Source organism: Cervus elaphus, chromosome 31 (assembly GCF_910594005.1).
Source record: "Cervus elaphus chromosome 31, mCerEla1.1, whole genome shotgun sequence".
In the NCBI taxonomy this organism is placed as follows: Eukaryota; Metazoa; Chordata; class Mammalia; order Artiodactyla; family Cervidae; genus Cervus; species Cervus elaphus.
Genome location: NC_057845.1, coordinates 49,804,711 through 49,818,354, shown reverse-complemented (window position 1 = coordinate 49,818,354; position 13,644 = coordinate 49,804,711). Strand labels below are relative to the sequence as shown.

The following is a 13,644-nucleotide window of genomic DNA, read 5'->3' as shown; positions in this document are numbered from 1 at the left end:
GCCATGTGGGGTTACAGAGAGAAGACAGCCACGTATGGATCAGGTAGTGGCCCTCCCCAGAAACTAGATCTGATAACACCATCATCTTGGACTTCCCAGCCTCTAGTACCGTGAGAAATAAAAGTGTCCTTAAGCCATCCAGCCTATGTTTTTGTTACAGTAGCCCATATGGAGTACTTATTTCTTCTGTAGTTTTCCAATGTTTCACCGTTACTCCTGGTATTGCTGCTGCAGTCTGGCCCTGCTGAGCTTAGAGAAGGGGGTACAATATCAAACGGTGGGGGGAGTCCACAACCAGGGGGCTTGACAGTAGGTCTGATATGAGGGGACTAGGTTGGTGTACACTTCGGTGTCTCTCACCCACATTCACACAAGGACACACAGGGTCATTCCACTGAGCAGCTGTAAGTTGTATTTAAAAGATGAGCCGATTTTAGAACTAGAAAGGGTAGGATTACAGGTAGGAGGAATGGAACACCGGTCAGTAGGGACATACTTGTTCTGTAGTTTGTACAAGGTCTTGGCTGCTCTTACTTGACTTGGTCTTGTGTTTGGGGCTGATGTATAAGAGTGCACCTGCAGGGCACGTCTCAGACACTCACGGTCATATCAGAGGAGAAGAAAATGTCAGCTTCTTAAACTGCGGAGGTGGATTCATGAGTGTTATTGCATGGTGGTTGTGTCATATAAACTTTATAAATAATCATATATGTGTTCTGATTACATATTTTTAAAACATTTTCTACTAGCCAGGGAGTTACAAGCAAAATTGACAATAATTACTATTCCTTAAAATAAAAAAAAAATTAGTGCATGCCTTTAACTAGACTGCTCTCTATGCAGCATCTTTTGCATGGCGCTTGCCAGCAAGTTTAAACGAATAATGCTGAATAATGATATCCTACATCCTCCATCACTGCAGACCCCAGGTGTGGATTGACACTTTCACTTCAGTCTCTGATGTTGGAAGATCTCCCTGGCTCACCTCTGCAGTTATTAGGACAAGATCCCAGACTGACTTTAAAATGAGCATCATGCAGAACTGTTCACAAACCATGAGCATGATTTATCTACCTATGCAAGATGGTTTCATGGAGAGGCTGCGCTGATTTTCTAGAAGGGTAGTATTGTATCTTGATCGTGATACATGCAGTGAGCCACTCTGGAGTAAATGCACATGATTAAATATAACTTTAGTCATCACACAAAGTATGAAATAAAACTAACAAAAACTATAGCATAGACATAACTATTCATTTTGACAGCATTGTCAAAAATCTATGTGAAGGGGCTCAGAATGTTTTCAGAGTGAAAAGGATATAAACTACCAAGGCGTGTGCCAGGATTTTTGGCACAGCCTATTGAACACCGGCATTTTGCTCTGAGATGTGACTAAGAAGACTTAGTATTCTGCGTATCTTTCATAGGGAAATTTGTGGATTGAGGCATCATTTTGGTGAGACATGTCAAACTGTTACTAGAAAAACCGGTTCATCCCCCTCTTACTATCAGATCTTTCCCAGTATCCCCGCTGAGTGATGATCCACTCTCTGTATGCATTGCCAGTCTTCGCAGTAGAGCTCTCACCGTTCATATTTCCGTTAGTGAAGAGCATGATGCCTCTCCTTCAGTGAAGCAAGTCCTCCGATACATCGTCTCACAGTTTCTGAGAGTCAAGGGCACATCTGAGCTGTGTCCTCTGCTCGGGGACTCACAGGCAGTAAACGAGGTGTTGTCCAAATGATATTCTTTTCTGGGGCGTGGGGTTCCTTTGCAAACTTGTATGATTGTTGTCCGAATCAGTTTCTGGTGACTGTGGACAGAGGTTCTTGTTTCCTTACTGACTGTTGGCAGTGACTGTCAGCTAGAGGTCACACAATGATCCTTGCCACAGGTTTTGTCTCAGCATGGCAGTTTTCTTTCCCAGATCTGTTTTTTTTGACAGCGCCTCTCCATCATTCTCTTGCCTTTCTTTTTTTTCTGGTAATACCTTTTAGGTGTATATTGAGTTTTTTTTATTTTGTTCTCCTTGTCTTTTTATTTTTTCTATCCCTTTTTATTTCTGGTCTTCATTCTGGACAATTTTTTTCTTATCTGTTTCACAGGTAACTAATTCTGCCTTAGCTATATTTAATCAGTTTTTTTTTTTTTTTGTTAACCCTGAGTTTTTAATTTAAATGTCTATATTTTCCATTTACAAATATATTCTCCATTTGCTTTAAAATGGTCTATTATTTTTTTTCTTATGCCCCATTCTTTTTTTTTTATTTCCCCTAAATATTTATATATTTCTTACCTTTAAGTATGCTTGTTAGTTTCTCCTTCCATGATTATACATAATTTTAGACGTAGTTTTTAAGACAAGTAAATGTTAGTTATACGGTCATTAAGTTGTTTCCTACTTTAAAGCCCCATACTGAAACTATTGAAGTAATAAATTTATCTTAATGATTTATTTGAAATTGTGTTTTATTTTGTCTAAATAAAAGCAAACTTACTATCTTCTGTATTTTCAAAAGCTCCTCTTTTGCCTAGATTTCCTCTCTTGGTTAATGGCAATATTATGAACTCAGTAGCTCAGCTCGATATGTTTAGGTCATCCTTAACTCTTTCTCTATATTTCTTGTGATGTCCTTTGTTGTCAACCTTTCCTGAATCCTTGTCTATAAAAGATAAAGGACAAGCTCTTCAGCATAGCTTAAAACGTCCTTCATAATATGGTCCCAAACATCTTCCCAATTTGTTTTGTTAGCACTTGCATGTTGTCTACGGCCTCATATGGTAAATATTCACTATTCTGTGTATCCGTCATGCTTTTGAGCATCACTGGCTTCACACTTGCTATTCTCTTTGATGGAGATAGTTTCCTTTCTTTTCCAAGTGGTAAACTATCATTTATCCCTTTTTTGACAATTTTTTTTTTAATTGAAGTATAGTTGATATACAATATGGGTCTTCCCAGGTTGAACTAGTTGTAAAGAACCCACCTGCCAATGCAGGAGACATAAGAGGTACGGGTTTGATCCCTAGGTCAGGAAGATCCCTTGGAGGAGGGCATGGGGACCCACTTCATTATTCTTGCCTGGAGAATCCCTTGGACAGAGCAGCCTGGTGGGCTACAGTTCATGGGATTGCAAAAAATTTGAACATGCCTCAAACGACTTAGCATGCATGCATGATGTACAGTATAAGTTACAAGGGTACAATATAGTGACATAATTTTAAAAAGTTCTACTTCATTTGTAGTTGTTATAGAAATATCGGCCATATTCCCTGTGTTGTATGATACATCCTTGTAGTTTATTTTATACATAATAGTTGTACCTCTTAATCCCCATATCTCTATATTGCGTCTTCCCCTTCTGTTCATTCTCTAAGATCCAGCTTAAAAAAAAGTTATCTTGTGAAGCTTTCCCTAGTGCCTATTCCATTCTGTACTCACATAACACATATAAAGAACATTTTTTAACATTGTATATTAGTTATTGATTGTCTATTTCTTCCACGAAACTGAAATACCACCATATCTTACTTTATTCACCTCTGTATCTCAACTTATTCATTTAGGGCTTCCCTCATGGCTCAGATGGTAAAGAATCTGCCTGCAATTCAGGAGACCCAGGTTCAATTCCTAAGTGGGGAAGATCCCCTGGAAAAAGGAATGGCAATCCATCTAGTGTCCTTGCCTGGAGAATTACAGGGACAGAGGAGCCTTATAGGCTACAGTCCATGGGGTTGCAAAGAGTGGATGTGATTGAGTGACTTTCAATTTCACATGGTAGATACTCCATGAGTATTTTTATTAAGTGAAAAAAATGATAACATTTAAATCAGCCTATGTTGTGTCCAACTATTGTGACCCCATGGATGATAGCCTACCAGACTCCTCTGTCCATGGGATTTCCCAGGCAAGAATACTGGATAGGGTTGCCATTTTCTTTCCCAGAGGATCTTCATGACCCAGGGACCAAACCCATGTCTCCTGCATATGGGCAGATGGATTCTTTATCACTGAGCCACCAGGGATGCCAATTCTACAAAGTATAGAGTACAATTAAATAGTTACTTTTATTCTGCACCCTGACACATTTCACAGAGATAAATCTCTTGAGGAAAATTGTTTGTAAATGAAATTGGAAATTGGACCATATCTCCATGTTTTCCAGGTTGCTAGATCTCTACTTTTGATAAATTCTCAATCATTCCTATCAGAGTTGTATCTGATCCATGACAAAATAAAAAAAATAATCTTTAAGCAAATATTTAATGCACTGTGGGATTTGCTATATTTAAAATAACTCTGATATGAATCCTTTTTAAACTTCAAAATTATAATATGAATAATTACCTCAAATTGTAGCTTCAGAACTTTTTAGGCTGTGGAATATAATAGCAAAATGGACTGCATTTTCTTTTTTTTTCAGTCAGGACTGACTTGAAACAATTTTTTGCTATGATTGATATATTGAGGACACTGAAACTCTATTCAGTAGTTTAGAAATTTCTAACTTTATATCATAGAGTCTTTACTTATTGACAATAGTTTTTTTGTTTCTCACTGTTTTCCTTCTTCAGGGCAACTTATATTAAATTGGATGATTCAAAGTTCAGGTTGAAAAGTTTTGTACTTATGAAATATCTTCTCTTGTTTCATTCTTATTTTCTTTCTTTTTCCCCACCTCTCTTTTAATTCTCTTCCAGATTCAATACCAAATATGATGCCATTAAAGGGAGATTTTTTTAAACAATTGTTAGAAAATCAAAGCAGGCAATTATATTGAACTATTAACTTCTACTGACACTTAAAACGTCAAATACCCATGTGTCTTCGTAGTCATTTGAAGAAAAGAAATATTTGAATATCAAACGAAGGATGATTCAGTACATTTTACATCAATGCAATACATGTTAATTAGCAGATAATACTTAAAGTGACTTCAAAATATGAACACTAACATTAGCTCTTAGAAACTGGTAAAAGATGACTCATAAAATTAATCCTTAGGGTAACTGTTTTTGTTAGTTCTTCTATATGTGTGAAAAATAGGGAACATTGCTTCCTAGCTAAAATTTACAAAATGGTCAAAGAAAAGTCTTTTTGTGAAAGGATAAACCCTTAAGTTGTTTAGTTAAAAAAAAAAGTCAAGAAAATGAACTCATTGCTACTGCTGCTGCTTGTCAACTTTTCATGGAAATGAATATAGTTCTCTTATAAAAATAAACATGAGATGAATTGCAAGGTTCACTGTTCATTTCCTTGCTGTTGGAGGTGCTGTTGTTTTGTAGCTGTAAATGATGCTAAAAGAATGCAGACTCGAATATAGTGAATTTTATGCGAAGCAATCACAGAAGCAAGCAAACTTTCCCCTGTCATCCTATTTATGGAGGGATTTTTTTGAAGCTATTGATACAGAAAAGTCTATAGAATTCATAATATTTGAATCAATATGTCAGGCAAAGTCTATGTTTTTGAGTGTTACAGGCTCTAGTTTCTGTATCTGTGTTTATTTTGAAGATATTAGAAATTAAAAAGAAGGGATACCTTTTAGATGAGCTAATACTACTACTAGATTATACTTATGGGTATTTGCACAAGCACAGATCTGCTGATAAAAGCCCAAGTGACTTATCACTCAGTACAAATATGCAGTAACAGCGTTTACTCTGAATGCACTGCTTCAATATGTGAAACAAATGAAACAAAATTTATATTTTTAAATGGGGGAAGGCATTTTTATTTCCACAAAGAATGAAACCTAAAATACTAAGCTTACTTGTTTCAAAAAGGTCTCAAAGCTCCAAACAGCCTTTAGTCAAAAGTAATTGTTCAATACATAACCATGCCTCTGTGGCTTCTGTGAAAGGCCAGTCACTTGATCAAATATTTTGTGCACTCATCTTAGAAACAGAAACGGAAAATTGCTTCCAAGATATTATTTTTGGATGCTTTAAACAAAACCACAGACATGTTTTATATGGTGGCCATAATGTGCCTGAGAGAATATCTGTTTGCACTCAGGGGTATTCTTTAAATGGATTAAATTTAGTGTATTTGCATATGTAAAAATTGAAGAGGAATGGAAGTAAAGTTCTTCACAAATGTCGGTTCTATGCACTGTGTTAAGTTACAATAAAATTTTAATATCTATTTTAGTTTTTTTTTTTCCAGTTAATCATATGTAGAGCATTTAGGTATGAGGCACTCAGGGAAAGTAAAATGGGAAGAATATGGTCCTGCCTTTGAGAAGTTAGTGATCTAGTTGGGAAGAGTCCTGCAGAATTGACTACTTTGCTTGTTGTAAGACAAAGCTGGGCAGATGGTTTATAGGCGTACGGGTGGGTTTTGCAATGGCCACCAATTTATCAATCTCATTTGGTTTTTAATATTTGGAAAATAATTAGTCAAAGTACACATGAGATTACAACAACCAGCATTTTGAAATCTTAGTTGTGTGGATCTAAAGTTACTCTTTTTTTTAGAAAAAAATGAAGTTTAGTTGATTTACAATATTGTGTTAGTTTTAGGTATGCAGCATAGTAATTCAGCATTTTGCAGATTATGTTCCATTATAGGTTGTTAAAAGATAATGGGTATAATTCCCTGTGCTGTACAGTAAATCCTTGTTGCTCATCTATTTTATGTAGAGCGGTTTGTACTTGTCAAACCCATGCCCCTAATTTGTCCCTCCCTCTTTCCCTTTCCCCTTTGATAACCACATTTGTTTTCTCTGTCTGTGGGTCTTGGCTGTTTTGCATATACTTTCTTTCATATTATTTTTTAGATTTCACGTATAAGTGATGCCATATAATGTTTTTCTTTCTCTGTCTTACTTAGTTCACTAAGCATAATATTCTCTAGGTCCATCCACACTGCTGCAAATGGCAGTGAAATATTCGTCAACACTGCTGGAAGAACGATCAGTGCTGCATCTATATTTTTAGATTGATTTTGGTGTAAGTAATGAGATGGCAAAATTTCAGAGAGACATAAGTGGGTTATGTTACTAAAATGCATTAGAGCTGAGAATATTATTTCTAAAAACTCACTTTTGAATTAAGCACACTCATTGGTATTTTTTTTAAATAAATAGTCTGAAAACAAATATTCAGCATTTATGTGACCATATGCTGCTTTTGAAAGACTGATAAAAAAGCCGAAAACAAATAAGATACAATTGCAAGTGTATATATTCTGCAAATGCTTACAAAACTGATTGGACGCCTAATGTTAGTGACTCATGAGTTTGCAACAAAAGAATCTACTTCAGTGTAGCATAAAGTCAGTGTAGTATTATGTGAGCTAGCTGAGAAGAGTGCTGCAGAATTGACTACTTGACTTGTACCGGGAAATGGTGAGGGACAGGGAAGCCTGGCCTGGCCTGCTGCGGTACCCGGGGTCGCAAGGAGTCAGACACGACTTGGTGACTGAACAACGACCACAGTATTATGTGTGCATATACTATCTAGGCTTATTTCTATGAACTGGATGTCACTATCTATCATTAATGACTCTGGTCATTAATGAGGTTTGAATAACCCAAGAGAGTTTTAATAAACCAAAGGAATTCAGTTACCTTAACCAACATGATATCTAAATGAATGGACAGAATTTCCAGGAGTTGTGCTAATATAAAAGAAGATTCAAATCTCATAGTAATAATATTTGATAGTGTAGGAAAATGCTTTGAATACAATGGAAGGAGGGTAGGTATCATTTATCTCCTATTCTTGCTTTGATTTTGGCTTGTTTGCAAGAATGGTTTTGGGGTTGAAGTGGATTTTACTTACATAGTTGAGGTTTTTTGAGATGAAAAATTTGGTCTGGAAAGAAAATACATGTTTGATGCCAGAACAGCAACAATAAAAAATGAAAAATACCAGTTCTAGTTTATGTTAGTCCTTTATTATTTTAAACACATGTCACTTAAATAAATTGCTTTATTTTCTTTAGAGATAATTATTGAATGTTCATAGAATATCTTATTTGTTGAATTTATTTGCTCTATAACATTATTTATTATTGAAAATGTTTTGAAATCAGCTCATTATGGTCTATAAACTTCCTTCCTTGTAATGTCAGAAGCAACTGTATTGGTTAAAGAATATTTTACCATGCATATACATTTGGTTGATTCATTATGAAGTAATGTGAAATTTTAATTTTATACAGTTAATATCATAATGCCTTAAAATCATCTTTGAATTATAGGATGAAAAGAAATGCTTTTATATTTTCTTACAAAGACTCTGAAGTTTAGCTTTTCACATTTAAATCATGAATTCATGCAAATTGTGTGTGGAAAACCATCACCGTAAACTGAAGGCAATCTCATTTCCCCAGTGATGTGACATGCCACCTCTCTCATTTGTTTTTTCCATTTATATATGGATCTGCTTCTGGACTCTCTAGTTCATTCCATCAAGCAATTTGGTTTTCTCTTAACTTATATCCCATTGTCCTAATTCATCTAACATTATAATAAGCTCTATTTTTCCTGAGAGCAAGCCTGCCTTTCTTTTTCTTTGAGTGTTCGAGGTATGCTTGGCTCTTTGCTCTTCTATGAACATTTTAGAATTGACCTCAAAATTTACAGCAAATCTTATGGTGATTTTTATTGAGATTGCATTGAATCTTTGCGTCAATTGGGAGAGAATTGACATTTTAAAAGCTGCCTGTTCATGCACACACTGTGTATGTTTTCATCAATTTATCATCTGTAATGTTTTTTGTACTTTTATAATTTTTTCTCTGTGGGTCATGGAACAATGTTTGTTAGATATATTCTAGGAACCTTACAGTATTTGCTGCTGTTGTGCTATTTTTACATTTTATAAAATGTTATGTTTACAAGCAAGCCTCTTTCCTGTTTGTTCATGGGTTATAAGAATGATTTTTTAATATTAATCTTATAACAAACCATGTGGCTCTTTTCTCATCAATTCCTACAAATTTTGGATAGTTTTTTTTTAAGTTTTCTTGATTAAATTATCTATGACTAATGAATTTTGCCTCTTTCTTTCAAATCCCAGCTACTCATTTGTTTTCAAGCCTGATGCTGCCAGCTAGACATTCTCACTAAATGTTGAACTAAAGCAGTTGAATCTTTGTCAAATGTTTGACTTTGAAAAAGATATCTCTTAAATGTCACTCTTAACAATAACATTTGCAATATGCTTTTGTTAGACTTAACAGGTTAAGTTCATTTCTTTTGCTGTTGCTAAGAGTTTTTATCCTGAATCAGTGTCTATTTTTTTTCTCAAATGCTGTTTTTCTGTATTGATATGATCATGTTTTTCCTTTTCTGTAATTTTATTTATAATGTTCAGTCATTCTTGAATTTGGGATAGATCTAAATTGTTCTTAGTAGATTATAGAGCTTATCCATTGTTTGATTTTGACTGCTAGTATTTTGTCCAGAATTATCGTCTCTGTGTATATAAATTGTTTTTTTTTTTAAACAATATTTACTGAATCTCTATGTCAAGGAGAAACTTCCAGACCAGTATACTGGTCTCACTAATTTGGGCAGTAAGCACCCCTCCTTTTTTCCACAATATGGAAGACTTTATGTAAGATTAGATAGATTTAGAATGCATATTAGAAACATATTAGAAAGCATAATAGAACTTGCATGGTAAATCACCCGGACCTGGGATTTTTTCTTTTTAGTTATTAATCAATGTTTATGATAATTCTAGACTTTGAACTTCATTGTAAGAGTTTTCAGTTCTTGGACACCCTTCTGATTGGTTGGTGGTGAAGTAACTGGGTGATGTTTCAGGAATCTCAGTCATCAACCTTCTGTTCCAACCTTTCAGATCTACATGCTAGTAGTCAGCAGTTAACTTCTTCCAGCTGATGAGAATTTTAGTCTCTGCAAAACAACTCAAGGATATGGCTCAGGATATTATCTGTAGCCTTTGAAGAGGAACTAAAGGCCCTTGATTTGTTTTATGGCTAAACTATTATTATTTTGTCTTGCTTGACTGTTTTCCTTTATTTCTATGTTTACTCATTTCTGTGATTAAATTATTTGCTCTTTATAACTTGGAAAAGGCCTAGGAAGTTAAAAATTTTCTACAAACAAGAGGCAGGGGACACAGGAGGGTTGTGTCCTTGGGAAGATCTCCACAGGGTCCTGCTCAGTTTCATTAAGACTCTAGTTAGAATTTATTGGATCTTTTCACTCCATCCTCCCTGTCCAGGTAAACCTCATCACCTCAGAGATTTTGCACGTTCAACTCCAGACCTCCACAATAAAGTGAGTAACATAATTTTTCTGGTTTTCCAAAAGTTTACACTACACTGTAGTCTGTTAAGTGTACGATAGCATTATATCTGGAAAAAACCAATGTACATACCTTAATTAAAAATATTGTTAAAAAATGCTAACCATCATCTGAGCCTTCAACAAATTGTAATCATTTTTGCAATAGTACTATTAAAGATCACTGACTACAATTCACTGTGATGCAAAAAATGATAATGAAAAAGCTTGAAATTTTGCCAGAATTACAAAAACGTGACACAGAGATATGAAGTGAGCAAATGCTTTTAGAAACATGATGCCCATAGATTTGCTCGATGCAAGGTTGTCACAAATCTTCAATTTGTAAAAAATGCAATATCTGTGAAGCACAGTAAAGGAGAGCACATTAAAACAGGGTATGCCTGTATATATTTCGTTTTTACATTTTCTGTCCCTTTCTGTTTCTTTTTGTTGTGGAGAATTTTCAGATACACCTTTACTAATGTCTCTTTGGCTATGTTTATTCTGCCACTTAGCTTGTTTATTCACCTCTCACTGCTCTCTCATCCAACTCAGTCTGCTCCTTCTGAGGGAGGGATGACGGGCTTCCCTGCTTCTTGTGAGTACTGCATGCATGGAGAACTCTGTTGTCCATTATCTAGTTTATTTATTGTAGAAGAATCTCTCAGACAATTTCGTCTGCCACACTGCCCCATGGAGAACGCTCACACTCATTCTGGAGGATGGTTGAACTAGTGTAGAATTCCTCCAGCTCTTTGCAGCTGTCATGTCACTTACTTCCTAGCATTTCGTTTTTGCTAATGAAAATTCTCCTGCTAGATGAATGGATAAGGAAGCTGTGGTACATATACACCATGGAATATTACTCAGCTGTCAAAAAGAATTCATTTGAATCAGTCCTAATGAGATGGATGAAACTGGAGCCCCTTATACAGAGTGAAGTAAGCCAGAAAGATAAAGAACATTACAGCATACTAACACATATATATGGAATTTAGAAAGATGGTAATGATAACCCTATATGCAAAACAGAAAAAGAGACACAGAAATACAGAACAGACTTTTGAACTCTGTGGGAGAATGTGAGGGTGGGATGTTTCAAAAGAACAGCATGTATACTATCTATGGTGAAACAGATCACCAGCCCAGGTGGGATGCATGAGACAAGTGCTCGGGCCTGGTGCACTGGGAAGACCCAGAGGAGTCGGGTGAAGAGGGAGGTGGGAGGGGGGATCGGGATGGGGAATAAGTGTAAATCTATGGCTGATTCATATCAATGTATGACAAAACCCACTGAAATGTTGTGAAGTAATTAGCCTCCAACTAATAAAAAAATTAAAAAAAAAAAAGAAAATTCTCCTGCTAATGCAATTATTATTCCTTGGTGAATAACCATCTTTTCTTTATGGTAACTTTTAAAATTTGTATTCTTTTATGCCATTTCAAATTGGTAGTCTTAAATTCTAGTTTGGTAATTGGAAGTCCTTTTGATTTGAGGTCTCTTTCCTTTCTTCATTTTGGGAAAAAACAATCAGCCATGATATCTCTAATATTGCTTCTCTTTCACCTTTTTTTGAGGGGTGGATAAATTCCTTTTCAACCTGTCTTGGAGACTCTCAATTATTTTCCATGTCTAGAAAGTTTCTCTCCTCCCTTTCTTCCTCCCATTGTTTTTCTTTCTTTTCTTTTTTTTTTTAATGTATTTTACCCTCGGCCCGTGTTCATAGTGAATATCACTCTCTTCTAATTTAATAATTTATTAACTCAAAATATTATATCTGACCTATCAAGTTTTAATTTCAGTGACTATCTTGTCAATTATTAAAAAATGTTGATTAGTCAATTTTCATTTCTACCTGCACATGTTTTATGACATATTTTTGAAGAAGTATTTGTTTTGCTTTGGTTTGTTCGGTTGTTTGTAGCGTTAGTCACCTTCACATATTGTGGGTTTTACTTCGTGCCCTGTCTTCCATGAGATATTGTTTTCCTCTCTTTGCTCTTCTTGGCGCTAGTAGTCTTGTGGCCGCCACCATGTGGCTCCTGGACCCTTTTCCACAAAGGGGGTCTTACTCCAGCAGTTCATTTTTTTTTTTTTTTCTGTGAGGGCTTTTGGAGAGTTTCACAGACAATGCGCCCCGTCCAGTGTGACTTGGCTGAGGATCCAGTTTTGAAGCCATGGCCTTCCTTCTTAAGTTGGTAGTTTTATGTGAACTGTCCCCACATACATGAGAGCATGTGCTTGATGTACAGTGAGGTCCGACAATACCGAAACGTCAGAGTTAGGAACAGAGAAATAGTTTCTTTTTTCAAGTTTGTTTATTTTTCATTGGGGGATAATTGCTTTACAATACTTATTGGTTTCTGCCATACATCAGCGTGAATCAGCCATAGGTATACACATGTCTCTTCCCTCTTGAACCTCCTTCCACCTCCTGCCCTACCCCACACCTGGAACAGAGAAGTGTTTATTGCAGAGCCAAGCAAGGAAAATAGGGTGGGGGGTTCATGCCCCCTAAACCCCTGATATCTCCAAAGAGTTTCAGCAAAGCATTTTTAAAGGCCAGGTGAGGGAAGGGGGCCTCTTAGGATATGTGAGCATTTTGTGCATAGTTCTCTGACTGTTTTGATCTTGAGCTAACAGGGCAGTTAACATCAATCCTTAGACCCCATTAAGTCCTGGGGGCAATGTGTTTATAATCATCAAATATTGTAGTTAATTTCTTCCGTTTTGTGGTGGTCTTTAGCCTCTGAAAAACTCAGGAAATATGCATGAGTTACTATTATCTGGGTCCTTCAGAGAGGAGCTAAAGCAGAGGATATGGGGGGGGGAGTCTGTCTGGGGAAGGCCCCATAGGATCTTGCCAGTTACATTTTCTGGAACAGTTTGCCTGCCTCCTTTTAGGCACCAGGAAGGCCAGTCCTGGCTCGTTTCTAAGCGGTTACTCTGGTTGAGTTTTCCCTTCTTCCCTTCACCATGTTCATTCCCTGGTGCTTGTTCCTGCTTCTGGACTCAGAGCAAGGAGGCCTGCAGCTTAAGAGCTATTTGCCACTTGATGTTCTTCTTCCATTTTCTGTTCACAGAAGTATTTTCTTAATTTCTGTGAAGGTATTTGGATTTAGTTATAGTTGATTTAAATGTGTATATCCTGGGACATAGATAAACCATTTTATGGCAATCTTTAATGCTTAATTTTATGATACTAATAAAATTATTTTGAAAGTGATGAAAATTAATTGACTGTACTTGCTCTGTTTAGTAAAAGTTTAAATTGCATACTACTTTAAAAAATATTCTCAAATGTTCTTTTTCAGTGTGATTACCTCTAGAGGTATCTCATTATACATCCTTGGATAATTTTATTTTGGATGT

The 13,644-nt window shown here is 35.9% G+C and overlaps 1 long non-coding RNA gene across 6 annotated transcripts in view; it reads left to right on the top strand.

Annotated features, from left to right (window-relative positions):
- Window positions 1-13,644, top strand: part of LOC122687333 — a 245,194-nt gene that overhangs the window by 188,223 nt on the left and 43,327 nt on the right. Inside the window, exon 1 of one of the 6 annotated variants that reach the window (XR_006339117.1) lies at window positions 6,773-10,262. The exons of the other annotated variants lie outside the window; for them this stretch is intronic. This is a non-coding gene — a long non-coding RNA (uncharacterized LOC122687333). Of the gene's footprint in view, window positions 1-6,772; window positions 10,263-13,644 lie in introns of those variants that run through there. 6 annotated transcript variants of the gene reach the window in all.